This window comes from Acanthaster planci, linkage group LG02, assembly GCF_054643075.1.
Source record: "Acanthaster planci isolate LZ-2023a linkage group LG02, COTS_SCS, whole genome shotgun sequence".
NCBI classification, from domain to species: domain Eukaryota; kingdom Metazoa; phylum Echinodermata; class Asteroidea; order Valvatida; family Acanthasteridae; genus Acanthaster; species Acanthaster planci.
The window spans coordinates 1688577-1703956 of NC_141778.1; the positions used below are offsets into that span (position 1 = coordinate 1688577).

General features: G+C 40.4%; 1 protein-coding gene across 4 annotated transcripts in view; it reads left to right on the forward strand.

Moving 5' to 3' along the window:
• LOC110985072 (uncharacterized) overlaps positions 1-15380 on the forward strand; it is an 86901-nt gene that overhangs the window by 25590 nt on the left and 45931 nt on the right. For 3 of the 4 annotated variants that reach the window (XM_022245802.2, XM_022245805.2, XM_022245804.2), the window contains exon 3: positions 12785-12938. The gene's annotated coding sequence lies outside the window, so the exon portion shown is untranslated. Of the gene's footprint in view, positions 1-10828; positions 10972-12784; positions 12939-15380 lie in introns of those variants that run through there. The other variant, XM_087133088.1, reaches the window with a different exon arrangement.

A 15380-nucleotide genomic window follows, 5' to 3' on the forward strand; every position in this document is an offset into this window, starting at 1 on the left:
CGTACATTCAGTAGGGAAATACAGTACACTATCAGTGGGTAACTTTTTTCCTTTCTAACTCAGTCCAGTGATCATTCAAGTACATGTAGTATCACTGTTAAACTCAGACATTGAGCGTTAATGAAAGGATCATTTTACATTTTAGTAATTTACATATCATGCCCAATACATGTAGGTAATGAAACATAGATGCCACATATCTCAGTTGAAAATTAAATGGAAATAGGCATGGGAGTTCATGGTTATAATTAAACCATACACCTGCTAACAGTATTGACATACCGGTATCAAAGTGTGCAGCTCAACACATCTACATGTACATGTATGTACATTGTATTTACCAGAGGTAAAATAAAGCGTCAAGTCTGGAAGAAATATTTCATTTATTTATGCTTGAATATGTGTTAATACCGTATGTTACTTTCTTTATTTTATGTCTTCAGTAAAATGTTATCATCTTATGTTACTTGTCCTTTTAAATTCTCTTTGTATAAAATAGTATACATTTTTAATGTTTGGTCTCAGTCTTGGTCTGGGAAGTCCAGATCTCGGTCTTGACCTGCAAAAGTCTCGGTCTGGAAGTCTTGAAGGAGTGCAGGAGTGGGTCGCGGTCTGGGTCTTGATCTCGAATACCTTGGTCTTGGTCTTGGACATCAAGGTCTTGGACACAACACTGGGACTGGGCACACAGCTCAACTGTTTCACAGAGCCATCGGGTCACACATACGTGTACACGTACTGTACATTGTACATACGTGCAATTGACAATGCCTCAGTCTGCCAACAGATTGGAAACTAAAAATACAGAACAAACCATGCACGCCCACTCACACACACTGCCTTCTATGCATGCACTGTATATGTACATGTACTGTATGTCTCATTTGCAAAGTTCACGGCCATGGTGTGACAGAAAGACATGCATGCCTAGGGGGCCCTGTTGAAGTGCACTCTGCATCTGACCTCAGGGTTGGATGTGAAGATAAAAATCATTGTATAATGTACTTGTATAATATGTGTTGTTTGCAATGATCTCTTGGGCTCAGAGCGCTGCAGCTAGGTACATGTATGTACATGTACATAGGCTTATAAGCACTGTGCATAAGATACAGAGTATCATCAGTTCCAACTCATTTGTAATGTCAGGTGGAAAGACAAGAATCCAAAAAGGGAAGTTAATCATGAAAACAACTAGTTTATGTTTACATTAGATCACCCTCTCTTCATCTGATTGATTTCTTCTTTTTATGCTTTTGAGAGGAAGATGCTGGACTGTCTTACAATAATTTCAGCGTTTACTTTTTTAAACATTTGGACTGAAAGCACAGCATGATTGACCAATAACTTACGAAGTACATGTATATTTACCTCTACTACATGACAGTGACATTAAACTAGCACTTTCCTCTTGTCTACTACCATGCACATCCGATCGTGTAATTTGCACTGCTGTAGGATTTTTATTCTCAGTGAAGAGAGAAACAGGTTTTTAATTTCACCTGGGCATTGCTCTGGGCTGGGCCATAATAAATAATGAATTGGAGGACATGGTCAGTGCAGGTACATGTACATGTACTATGGAAATCAATAAACACAATGGGATCCTGTCCGGCCCGCAGAAAATTACCAGGGACCTGTTGCTTACATGTACATGTACATTCATAAACAATAAAAGTTTCATCTTGTCTAATATTACATTGGGCTTTTTTCCCCTTCTACTGTTTTAGTGCACGGGTGCGAGCTGTGTGTTCAGATATCACAATCTGTGTCTCACAATTTGCATTTGTACTGTGGTTTTTACCACTGCCACGCCCAAACAATGTCTTCAAAAGCAGTGCTGAAAAATTTTGTAGGAAAATCAACATATTCAGTTCTGTTTCAATTGGTACATGTAAGTCTGTTGCATGTCAGTTTGATATAAAAATGTACTTTATTCTTTCCTGTTTGCTTTCTGTGTCAAATTTACCAGAGTTGGAAAGTGAAAATGCTTTTTTTCAGAGCTGTATTTTAGTGTAGTTCCTAATTATTATGTGCATGCACATCTTTGATTTCAGCCCTTCCACATTTGCATACCATGAACCAAGGCATTACTGGATAACCAAAAGGACACTACGAGTACATGTACTGTACATGTATACACGTACATGTGCATGTAAAGTCCATTTAATTAGTCAGTAAATTATTGGGAAACCAAATGACAGCCGTCTCGGCCAAGTTGAAGAACATGTAAGTAGCGCAAAGGGCAAATCTTTAATCTTGGACTGGATTGAGCCAGTGCGTCATCTGACGACCAGTGGGCGAGTCCCTTTAATGGTGGCCAGACCTGTCTGCCAGTGGTCATCCCAGGCTGGCAGTGATTACGGGTGACCTTACACAAAGGAGATGCAGAGTCAGGCCAGGGAGACTGTTGGAAGAGTCTGCCAGTTTGTTTGGTTGGCAGTAGGGGTTGGCATTGAAGACATTCTTCTCTTGGGTAACAAATGCTATCCCTTGAAGCACATGGACTGGTACTTTCATTGCATCTCGGTGTAAATGTCCTTAGCATATCCTGACGTTTGATTACATGCATACATGTGAGTAGGTCCAAGAATGACAAATGGTACTTAGTACAGGCAGTTTCTCCAGTTTTGGTGATTTGGTCACAATATTACTAAGCATTTCTGGTAATGATACCAGGCATTCCTCCAAAAGGTCCAGACACAGCTTGTAAACCTGAGAAACCTCAGAAGAGACATGAGAAGCATGTTACCGTTTTTGAGGTGAGAGGAAAAGCCCAGAAATAATATTCTGGGGCACACACAGAATCAGGAACATGTAGGGACTGAATATCCAATCCACCTGTGGACTGAGCGGGGAATTACATGTAAAACCCTGACTACAGAGGTGAGTGGAGAGGACAGAACCACTCTGCCAACCTGACTCCATTGATATGCAGGCCTGGCCATATGGTTGAAAGCACATGGAGGATTGATATGATAGCCCATGCACGGCACGTGTACATGTACATTAATTGGTGTTTGAGTACTACTGTATTTCCGGTGTGCTAATTTTGATTGTTTTAAAATTCTGAATGCATTAATACGGGCACGCTATTTTACATTGATCATTTAATTTATTGACATTTCTTGCATATAGTGTACACCTGTACAAACACCAGTATTTGCAAGCCTACCAGTAGTTTTCTTATTAAAGTTTGTCTAGAATTTATTGGCTTTTTATGTTTGTTTGGATGCATTGTAATGCTGTGATGGTGTTGAATACAGGACTAGTATACATTGTATTACATGTACATGTCAGCAGTCTCCAGAGAGAAATTTTTCTTCATTGGACCTCCAAACAAATTAATTGGAGTCAGATACCTAATTTTCACAGAATACATGTACATGTATGTACACTACATGTACCTGCACTGTTCCATGGTGTATACAACTTTGCAAAATAATACAAGTTAGCAATTTTGAAAAAAAAAGCCGGTGTATGAAGTGAAAGACAACAGTTTTAAAAGTCTTCCTGGCCTAGAAACGCTGGGCCAAGTATTTGTACTGGACATGCAAGGAGATGAGCTACATGTACTAGTAACAATTTGATTGTGGCTGTTCATTTTGTAAGTTAAAAAAATACTTTTATTGAAATATTGTGAACACAGAGGATAAACATGGGAAGTTAGAATAAAGTCAGCTTGTACTGATAGATCAACCTTTATGCTGTTAGTGGTCATATTATGTGGTAGTCAGGATACCTGACTAAGATGGCTGCCATGTACCTGTAACTGGAAAGGGCCAATCAGCTGTTGTGTGCAGTTTTGTGAAAACGGCTGGGTGTGTTGTCCCTAGCAGTGCATGTACATGTACCTGTTTATCAGTACCGGTATGTTCATGTACATGTACATGCACATGGTCCTACAGTGTGGTGTGTCAATTCGGAAACAGTTCTCCTTAAGTCACCGGTTCCCAGCCACAAGCATGGCAGATTGAGCATGGCCTGCTGCATCCCATTACCAGGTGCCCCGGCAACTAACCGCACATCAGGAGTGTACCATGGTGTTTGGGGGGGACGAGACTAGTATTGTCATGCCAATATCTCTCTGACAGGACATCCTAACCTTTCAATCCACCTGTCATGTCCCATATCACATTGTGTTTCCAGATCCCACCACAAGCACATCAACTTCATTCCCCATTTCCTCAAATGCAGTTAGTATTTTCATAATCTTACCACACTTTTTATCTCCAGTTTTTCCCTGTGTCGTTTCCCTTTCCTTTCAGTCCTTGTCTTATCAACTACACAAAACTTTGCTAAGTTATTTCTTGTGCTAAGAGCACATGAGCAGACAACTAGTCTGAAGTAATACAATATGTACAGAACTTTGACTAGCAAACCCATTTTTTCTACAGAAATGCATGTGTTTTCGGTGCTTACCTACCGTGTACATGTAAATCTACATGTTGTACATGTAATATTCTTTGTGCAGTTGGTGATAGGAAGAGCACTTATTTACTTGTCAGTCGGTGAACAAGTTTTTTGTTTATATTTGCACTAAAACAAAAACGTAAACTTCATTTGTTTGTCACACTTGCCTTTGCAGGGCACTATGATGTATCCATGGAATGGCCTGCACATATTAGTTTACATGCCCCACTATTCAAATCTTATAACTCAGACTGCAACCCTATTGCATAATATGGCTCCCAGAAACAACATTTGCCTTGAATCTGTAATTAGAGATACTGCATGCATTTATAGTATATGAAATGCACTATGAAGGCTCATTATATTGACATTTCTGAAAACGATGGAGGCTTACTGCAACTACGTGCATTGGAGAAATTTAAGGCCATGGAATTAGTACGCACCAGTAAGGGCAAGTGAATTTGTGAAAGCATACATGTACATGTACACTGATACTTAACATGATAAATAATGTAGTCCAATGTAGCAGATATTTTTCTTTTTGAAATTGATGGGATTTTGACTTTTGAGGAAGGAATCATCGCCATGTTTTACTTACAATGTAATGGTGAACCTGCTAAATAGAGCATGGTATTGTCTTTTCCCCTATGGTAATTTAAAAGCAGGACTTGAAATTGGATATGCCAGGTAAATATGTACAGAAGTATAATTAGAGCATGGAAATTCTCTCTGGCAACTAGTAAAAGGTACATACATGTACATGTTTAGTTTGTTACCCAAACTTTGTGCACAGAAATGAGATTAGGGTAACTAAACTAGAGTTGGATTTGCCGTTCCTGCCAGCACTAGTACCCTTGGCTTTTTAGTGAGGCTGTTTTTTGTTGTTGCTGGCATTCAAACATTTGGAGTCTGCCTTTGTCTTGAAACAGGACAATCTTAATTATATATAACGGGTTTGCCCTTACCCAACGTATATTAATAAACACTGTATGCTCAGTGCTTGTCCGAGAGCTTGCAAAAAAAAACCTCACAAGCTTACTCGGGTGGGACTCGAACCCACGACCTCCTGCTTACTAGTGCAGATGTCTTAGCTGAGCTCGGTTGTAAGCAGGAGGTCGTGGATTCGAATCCCACCCGAGTAAGCTTGTGAGGTTTTTTTTCGCAAGCTCTTGGACAAGCACTGAGCATACAGTGTTTATTAATATACGTTGGGTAAGGGCAAACCCGTTATATATAATTAACATCTCCCCAACGCAAAAATACATCTTGAAAAAAAGGACAATCTTAGTTGCCAGGGTTTCATTCACACAGACCTGCATGTCAAGTTGGGTGTTGCAAATGTGGCTGGAGCCAACTAAACGAGCCTCGAGGATTTAGTTTTTTGGCAAGTTTGTCCTAGTTTGCATTAGAAGGAAATGATGAGCCATTTGTTTTGACTCATTACTCAGTTTGCCGTTTTGATGAGGATGAGAGATGCTGAAGGTTCCTGTTGATTTATACTGTGCAAGGTTCTTTCAAAGGACTTGAACTCAAAAGTTGTTCTGAGAACGTTGGACTCGTTCGGTTAGTTTTGGGATGGAGCCAGTTTTGAAGAAGTAGCCAGAAGTTAGCGCATTGCCCAAGTCTGCTGTCTTGACAGCCATTGGCACTCCAGTTATTCTCTTAATTAGTCTATGTGTTACATGCTTCAAGCGCATGTAATCAGTTGCATGCAGATTGAGAAATGTACTGAAGTTGTTTCTGTTAGATAGAAAAAAAATTAATAAAAACAAACAAATACGTGTAGTTCTGCTTCCGATTACATGCCTTTTCCAAAGTAGAGTTGGTACCGTAGGTGTGCTAATTTCTTTGTGCTGATTGAATGGGATGTTCAATTGTATGCTAATTTTGGCCTGGACTATTTCCATTTGTATTACGAAAGCTATAAAAAGTTGCCAGAAAAGGGATAAAACCTGGATTAATATAAACTATGTACAGTTGCTAATTCTTAGGTCCTATCACACAGTGCTAGTTACAATGGGAGACTGGTCAATAGTGTTCTGTACATGTACATGTCTATGTCATCTGCGATCCATCTGTGGGGTGGGTAATGAACCTCTGCAATAACAGGAATTTTTAGGAAACACTCTTGCTTCAAGTACGTCTGGTACCACCTCAAACTAAATTCATGAAATTGAACATGGAAGATGGAAGTACATGTACATGTACATAGACGGTAGATTAGTTCTGTGAACTAACATGCAGAAATCTTCTTTCTCCATGGATGTTTTTGTACCTGCAACTGCGGTAAAGCATATGTCTAGTGTAATAATGCTATGTGGCAGGTCATATGCATAGACTGGTCGCCTGGCATCTTTGGCAATTTTTAGTGCACAGTGCGGCAGGAACCAGTATACCATAGAATTGCTTCATTGAGCATTATTACACACGGTTTCATCCCTGCAATAGTGAAGTGCATAGGGATTGTGATGAAAGCAACTGCAGTTTCTTCTCAAAAGTTGTGAATGTACCGGTAAATAGACTAACAAATTAATACAAGTGTATTTAATGTGAAAAGGAAAAAATAGCAGTATTGTTTTAAACTTGGGGATAAAAGTTTAGGGTCATGTTGTAAAATACAGTCTGTTTGAGGCAACACTTTTTTGGCCTTAAACAGAAGACAAATGTTTTAGTTTGTCAACTGGAAAAAACAGACCATGGTTTGAAAACACATTGATTACCTTTGTCAACTTAAGATGAGCAAAGTGTACTCTTTGAGTTATTGAGCATACGCTCTCTCACAAAAGAGATACATTGAAGGATGAACCAACAACGTCATGTCACCAATATCTTTCTACCATGCAAAGCGTAGTAATTAACGTGTCAGCCACATTGCATCCCGCATGCCCGTATGTTGCAGGTTTTAACCCTGCTTAATACAGTGCCTTTCCCTGAATTCAAACCAGCATGCTCATTTTTTCCTGACAGTTTTGTTTGAATGTCTTAACCTAAGGTAAAAACCTTTGACTGATTCACTGTTTTGACAAGCTCTTGTGAATAAACAGGACTTCATTTTCCTCTGGCCTAATGTTGGGCCAAGGAGCTATGGTTATGCATTCTGTTCTCCAAGTGCTACCCCTCCTGTGATGGGCACACAGGTACACAATAAATGCACACTACATGTACTGTACTATCTTCACCTGATTCACACTCTCAGCAAAGCCCCTCAGCTCCCTACATTATACGCTGGCTGTACAACTTGACAGGCCCAAGCCATGGATGACCTGGGGGCTGTGCCTGGCAGACAGTTCATAATAACAACAGCTTAGGGGTTATCTCAGAATCAAGTGGCTGGGGCACAGCCATACAAATACACAATGCATGCAGAATTTGTCCTGTGAAAGGGCTTCTTGTAGATCCCTATTTCCTTCAGGCATTTTGATATTAAGTACTAGTTTTTCATTCTAGAATGTGAATGCCTTGGGTAGAGGCACTTTTTAATGAGTAAAGGATTAATTTCTATGATTGCTTTGAAAACAAATTACTGTAGTTTACCAATTTGTATTTGCGTAAATTTGTCCCCACCTCTGACTATTTTTCCTAAATACACAATACATGTATAACATTTTTATGTTTGAATCTGATTGGCTGGAAGAGTTGTTTTGTATGTGAAACCTTCATTCCTTAAAGGAAAAAGGAGAGTTTTTAAGAATGGTAATCAATTTTGTGTGAAATGGATTCCTAAACGTGAATAACCGAAAGATGAAAATTGTAATCAGTTACTTCAGGTCACAATGCAACGATTTACATGTATTCTCTTCAGGTCTAGGAAAAAAACCCAATTCTTATGGTTGTCAAAAGCAATGCCAACAGGAATGAGAAACGAGAGATGGATTTGATGTGGCCTGACCAGCCCTCTCTCTATTTGGACTTGTATTCTATTGCCCTGGTGTTGTGTATGTTTTTACCTTGATGTAACAGAAAAACACAACTGTGTCTGGTTTGAGGAAGTGCTTGGATGTTGTGCTGGCTTGGCAGTAACGCTGCATCCAAATCCATCTCATCTACAGTCTTGGTGTTAAACCATTGGAAATATTGCTACCCAGGGAAATGCTGACAGTAGACCTAGCCATAGCCCTAGAAGCCCGTTTTGGATGCAGCCGTAGACTACATGTAGCATCTCCTGGGAGTTATTTTACAATGTATGTCATCTACAACATCAGGGATCATATCTAGTTAGCTTGCACCTGCCTCATGATATCAGAGTGGGGAAGGGGAGAGTAGAAGAATTCTGTTGAGTCAAATGGTCAGTGGCAAATTCTGTGGCATATTTATATTTTCTTGAAACCTTCTATGCCCACAGTTGTCATAAAGGCGTAAACAAGATACTGCACAGTTATTGTTATCTGGGAAACTTTTTTAGATGATGGACACTAGTTTTTATGTGTGCGGGCATCTTCAGAAATTCCCCTTTAAGAGGACCATGTAATAGCTGAAACTCTTGAAATTGCACCTTTGTGTTTCAATTAACCCTATTTCCAATTGTTGTTCTACCATTTTATCTTCATTTAGGGTCATTTTCATTTTTATGCTAAAATAAATTTGGATATTCATGAGCAAAATATGATGTACTTAGTAATCCAAGGTAATGAGCCTTTGCTTTGCATTGCATTGATTTGTGCACAACATACATGTACATGCACCGGTACTTGGCTATTGGACATTTCCGTTTCCTCTGAGAGTATGGCAGTAAGCCAGCCAGCAACCTTTTCTCATAAATATTTTAATTAAAGAGCAAATTTGGGGTTCAGACTTTGGACATGGAAACATGTGAACTGAACAGTGTCTCACTTGTCTGGAACAGCCTGGTCAACTTTTAATGTTTATAAAGGTACCGGTACACTTCACAGTTCACTTAACTCCAGCAAAATTTTAAACTGTTCATACACCAAGGAAGAGTTTAAACATGCACAATAAAGTGATTTTAAGAAACCTTTGTTGCATGGATACTTTGTGCCTTAAATCTGGCATATAGATACAATGGCTGCATGCATTATTTGGCATGCACCAGGGTTTATCCACAACGATCACAGGGCGAGGGTTCCCCTCGTTTACTGTTTTGTCTCAGAATGACATTATCTTAGCTCTTTTAAGCTTGTTATAGTTGAGCTCTGAAGACAAATGAGTCTGCATTGGATTTGGATGCTTCCATATTGATTTGAACAGATATAATCAGAGAAAACGTGTTTCCTTATATAGGTGCTATAAAAGCTTTTCCTATTGATGTAATCAACACATGTAGGCCAGCACATGTGATGTTGTGAATTATTAATGACCGTAAGAATGTTGGATAGAATTTAAACTTAAGATGTTCTGATAATGACAGCCAAGATTCAAAAGGATTGGGTGCAGGACAGTCCCCTGGGTGGCTGTACAGTGTACATGTAAGTAGGTTAGAAAAAAGCCAGCCCTGATGGGTTAAAGTTCTGCAAAGGTCTGATGGCTGACCGTACATGTACTTTCATCCTCTGCAACAATGTGCAATTGCAGGAGTGCATACTTTGAAATACAGCAGCTTGGGGCAAGCTGTGCCCCTTGGCATTATGCCATGCAATGGGTGATAGGAAGGGATCCCGCCAAGGTACCGCACAATGCTGTGACATAGCAGAATAACAAGCAGAGTGTATCTGTATTTTGCGCTGTCCTGTATCAGACCTAACGGAGCCGTTGGCCGGGCAAGGGGCTTTCTGGTGTTGACAGCATGGTTTCCTCCCTGGCTTTAATGGTTAGGTCCCTGCAACTGCCTTGTGCTTGGAAGTTTTAACTCTTAAAGTCATTGTAGCAAGGAGAGTGCATCCTGCGTAGAGCCTTGTTATTTAGTCGCGGATGTGTCATGTGTACATATATGAGAATAATTATACCAGACTACCTGTACACGTACAGGTACATGTATTGTACCCGGTAAGCTAGTGTGTATATATAAGCTGTGCAAATTCACATGGGTGGACATACTGGCACATATCAATATCAGTACATGTGTTTTGGAATTGCATACATGTGTACTCACTGCACATTTGCCTTAACACTGAAGTCTGTAAAAAACACACAAAAAAACCCCAACTAAACTTTGCATTGTTGAAACTTCACATTGCTGAATTTCCTCTCTACTGAAAAAGTTCCATTTCCTTCAAGTTAAATTGTCACCATACTTGGCCGCCTTTCTAATGTTGTGCTTGTGAACTTGTGCATGAAATTCTCATTTCATGTTGTCAAAACCTCACTCCAGTTATTGTGTTTAAGGTAAGGACGAGGAGAGTACATTGTAAGTCTATCTAACCTTCTGCCTGTCACCTTTCACCCTAGCACAGAACAGAGCCCCAGATTAAGGGGTCATGGGGTCGTACCGGTCGTTGACCCCTGGGGTCTACCATTGTAAAGTTGTGTGCATGTCTGGAAAGTGCTGGTGGTGCAGGGGTTTCACTCGCCCCATCTGGCTGTTTTTCCATTGAGGGGAACTGTTAATGCAGGAATCCCGAGTGGATGTACATGTAGATATCTGGCTAAATTGGCTGGTTTGTACAGGTATGTACACAATACTGTGCATTGTTTATGGCAACGGTACGAACTTTTCTTGAATTCTTCAAAATCGGTCATTGTGTGAGAACTCTAGCACATTCGACTTTCAAGGAGCACCAGTATCAAACCAAAAAGTATCAGTGGCTTGGCTGCGAATGTCCCTGCTTCAGATCAGTGAAAAATCCTTGCAAATGGGCTTCGTGGATTTTGAAGGATCTGGAGGGGTTAGATGGATGAGCCTGGGTTTTGCACATCAATAGTTTTAATGCACTGACAACCGACAAGTTGTATAACTGATTGATGTTTTAGCCAAACAAACACTTTTAGATTTCCAAATGGGACTGAGTTCTCAGTATGCCACACTGCACAGCATCCGAGAGACTATATATCTGGCCAGATTTGGAGTTGTGATTTTATTTGTCAAAAAAGGGAAGGCACAGTCTCTCTAGACAAGCACGCCTTCCCCAGTGAACTTTTGAGAATGTGACATACTTTCTGCTTCCTTGTTGAACCATTGTGCGAGTACCAGGTCACCAAAAGTTCTCCTAACCAACCTTAGTAATGAAGGTCCAGAGTCACGTTGGAATTATCATGCGACCATGCTTTGTCACATTTGTGGTTTTTTGGGTAGGACACCCCTGACCACCAACTTACATACGTGTACCTTGGTCGCTTTTGTCCAGCTGCAATCTGCCCCCCCCCAGCTGTATGCTTTTAAAAAGCAAGCCGTTACTCAGCTTGAAAGTTCAGTGTCAGGTGACTTGTGAAGAAGTAAAAAACATGTGCCCCATTTGTGAAAAAGCTGGCACTCTGAGTCAGACTACAGGCAAATGTTGCAGAAGCACGTCCTTCCTAAGAATCTCTGATGACCCTTGACCTCCAGGGATTGCCTAAAACCCCATAGAAAGATCTTTTTTAAGGCCCGCTGCCATTTCCAAAAAAAAAAAAAAATCAGTAGCATTTTGAGATGTAAGCTATTGTGAAATCCCAGCTATTCTGATGAAAAAGTGTCATTCAGTTTGATTCCTGTTTTTGTCTTGTTTCATGGGCTTGTTTGCATATGGGACCTACTCAGTCCCAGAGTTTGGTATTAGTAAAGGGAAGCCTTCACTCAATAGCTTTGCACTTTTCTTGGAGCTGTGACTGAGTTCAGTGACTGTGTGGCGGTGCAATTCCATGGATACGGAATTGGAGCACTTGTGGTGAGGGGTTAAGGGTTAAAGGCTAAGCAAAACGTGGCTCAGAGCTTTCCACAAGCAGTGTACATGTACATGTAGGGCTAGCTGAGGAAATTGGAGCAGCAAAATGTCCACGCGCAAATCACACGGCGCCCGCCATGGAGATTTTTTAAAGAAAATAATGTCCACGCAGGCCGCGCGTGGATAGCGCGAAAATCACGGCAACTCACTTGTGAAAACCTAGCTACTAAAAATTTGTATTTTGGGGGCCTGCGTGATTCACGCAGGAGTCCAGATAATGTACATGTACATAACAGTCCTGCTGTTTACTGTTTTTTTTCCAATGAAGTAAATTTCTGTGTGTACAGTAAGTTCATACACAAGCAGCTCTGGGAAAGCTTCCTCTTGTCCTTTCTGATAGTGATTTTATATCTTGCCGTTTCAGAATTTTTAAGCAATTATCCTCAGGGAGTGATTCCCACCAGAGATTTCTTCAATGAAACCATATTTTAAATTTGTAATGTAGAATTGTCAGTGAACTCCATCAATGTCCCGTGCTCTCTTTTGAATCTTAAATGATTGGCTGGTATTAGTCACATGATCTTAATGTGTGAGTAATTTGCTTTTCATTTTGTATGCAGATTTATCACTTGGCTGTTTCTTCCTCTGGAATTGTAACAGCAGAGGCTGGACCACTCCTAGCATAAGAAGAGCCCACTGTACATGTAGTAGGGGGTGTGGACTACGAATCAGTGACTTTGTTTCAAGTGGTGTACTTCTTCAGGCATCATTTCTGTAAGTAGCATTTAGCTTGATATTTCACATCCACTGCTGCTGGCTTTGATACCGGTAGTTGAACATTTTGGACAAAAATACTGTAGATGCAGATTTTTTATTAATATTGGTTTGGGGTGAAATATAGAAAAAAAAAATCACCAATAAATTGAATGTAATACTGATAGGAATAAATTTGAATTGCAGTAACAGACATACATGCACTGAGGCTGGATTTCTTCCATGTCTTCTTCATTCATTATCACCCTGTAGTTGGTGCAGAATGCGCTGTTGGATGATGAGGTGTAAATACATATAGATTTCTTTGAGCTACAGGAACAGACAAGTACCATCATAATGAATGTCTTCCAGGCACTGGTTTAACTGGTACCCTTCTCTTTGCCCTGCAAGCTTCTGCTCTTAGCAGTTGCATTGGAAACATTCCCAACTGAATGTGTACATGCTTGTGTCTGTTTGCCTGCAGTATATGCACGTGTTCCTGGACGTGCCTGGACTGCATTAATGCAGTATTACATTGCCTCTTGTGCCAAGCACTTGTTTGCCAAGTAGAATTCTTTTTCCTTTTCTTATTTTGAACGTCGTCAAACAAGCCTTCTGCTTCCTGAATAAGGGCTTCAAATCTGGCTACTTACAGTTATATGTCAAAAAGGACGAGGAGGGAAAAAAAAAGTACAAGGTACCTAGTCTATGGTTCACAATAACAGGCTGGCGGTCTTGTGCTGGTCATTGAACTGGTCCATCAGGCAGAGTGCAAATGTAGAAACCAGTAGCCAAGTAAGCATGGATCAGTGGGCAGACCACAATGGTTGTTTGCTCGATGCTTTGTCCATCTGGGAGGGGAGAACTGAATAGACATTAGGCAAAATGAGCTGGCTGTATTTACTGGCCTTTTTTGTGTGTGTTCACCTCGGGAAGACATGATGATACCCTTATTAGGCTTGTGGGGATGGTATCGTTTTGGAGTGTTGTTTTCGTCGGTGTGTGCACAATTGGGAATGAGCCACCATTTTGGTTTGTTTCGTTTTGGAGGCCTGTTCAAGGAGGGGTTGAAATTTTCAGTCTGTGAGTTGGTGGACTTGAGGATGCCATGTGTTTGGAAATAAAGTGTAATGGCTGTTGTGTACAGCTTGGTTTAAATGAATCCAGCATCACTCTGTTGCCTTCTCCAAAACACTGAAACTTCTGCTTGACAGGAAATGCAATATTTTGGAAATATGGAGTATGGCGGAAAAACTAGGCTGGCGCCTTTGATCTTGTGACGTAAGTCTGCAGTGCCATTTTGGTTGGGAGCTCTGCCTAGATGGCTGTCTTTGATCTAGGTGATGGAATGGATGGGGTGAAGGTGCAGAGAGAATCATGGAGGTTTGTGTGAATTTCTGATTGGTTAACTTCCGAGGAGATTTGAAACTTAGGAGTTAGATTTCCACTGCATTTCTACTCATTTGCAAGATGTTTTGTGGACTACATGTACATGTAATTGTGTTTCATAGTATCCCGTGGACCGCTGTAACTTCTTTTGACAAAGTTACACAATTTGGACAAGGTACATACGTGTATTTTTAAAATATATGTATGTATTTTGGACAAGGTGCATACATGTACATGTTTTTGTACATGTATTTTTAAAATTAATGTGAAATTTTGATGTTGGTTTGCATATGACCTTCATTTTCTTGCAATCCCTTGCTAACAAATTAAAAACTGTCCATATGAAAATATTACATGTATGATACAGCAAAAGTCAAGCATCGTGCAAACTTTTCCACAACAGGACCGATTAACTGGCTCTTTTCTTGAAAACATCTGTGATTGACTGTTCTTTCCTGCCTACTGATCCAGCTTTCCAATTATCTGTACAGGAATGACCACGTCCTCTCCACTACCATGAGCTTTTTAGTCGTTGACAAATTTGCTGTTTAGGTCTTGTCATCCCTCTCAGCTATTTATTAAGTGCTCCAGTTGGTCCTAAATGGCCTGTGATTGGTCCTACAGTGCCAGAGGCAAGTCCTTGTCTCTTATTGACCTGTCTGGCCCCCTTGTGCTATACTATTCCTACTATGGCCCATTGCCCTGGGTTTTAGCCCCCTAACTTCCTGGCTATTTTGTCACCATGGGTGGTTAATGTTACATTGCATGTCACATAGCCAGTGTAATTTTCTTCCGTTGATGTGAGAGAACTTCTTACTCTTGCAACGTATGTTCTCTCCTGCAATGCCCCAGTCTAGACTTCAATGATATAATTGAGTTGGTGTTCTCAAGTAGCAAGGCCTAACTGTAATGCTGTGCAGTGATTCATCACCAGTGCTTAAATCTTGAAGGGCAGTCAATACATACATGTACATGTACATAAAGATGCTATTTTATCCAGGAGCGGGGCACCAAGACTCAGAGATAACGAAGGAGTGACCTCATCTCAGTTACTTTAAACAGTGACCTCAACAC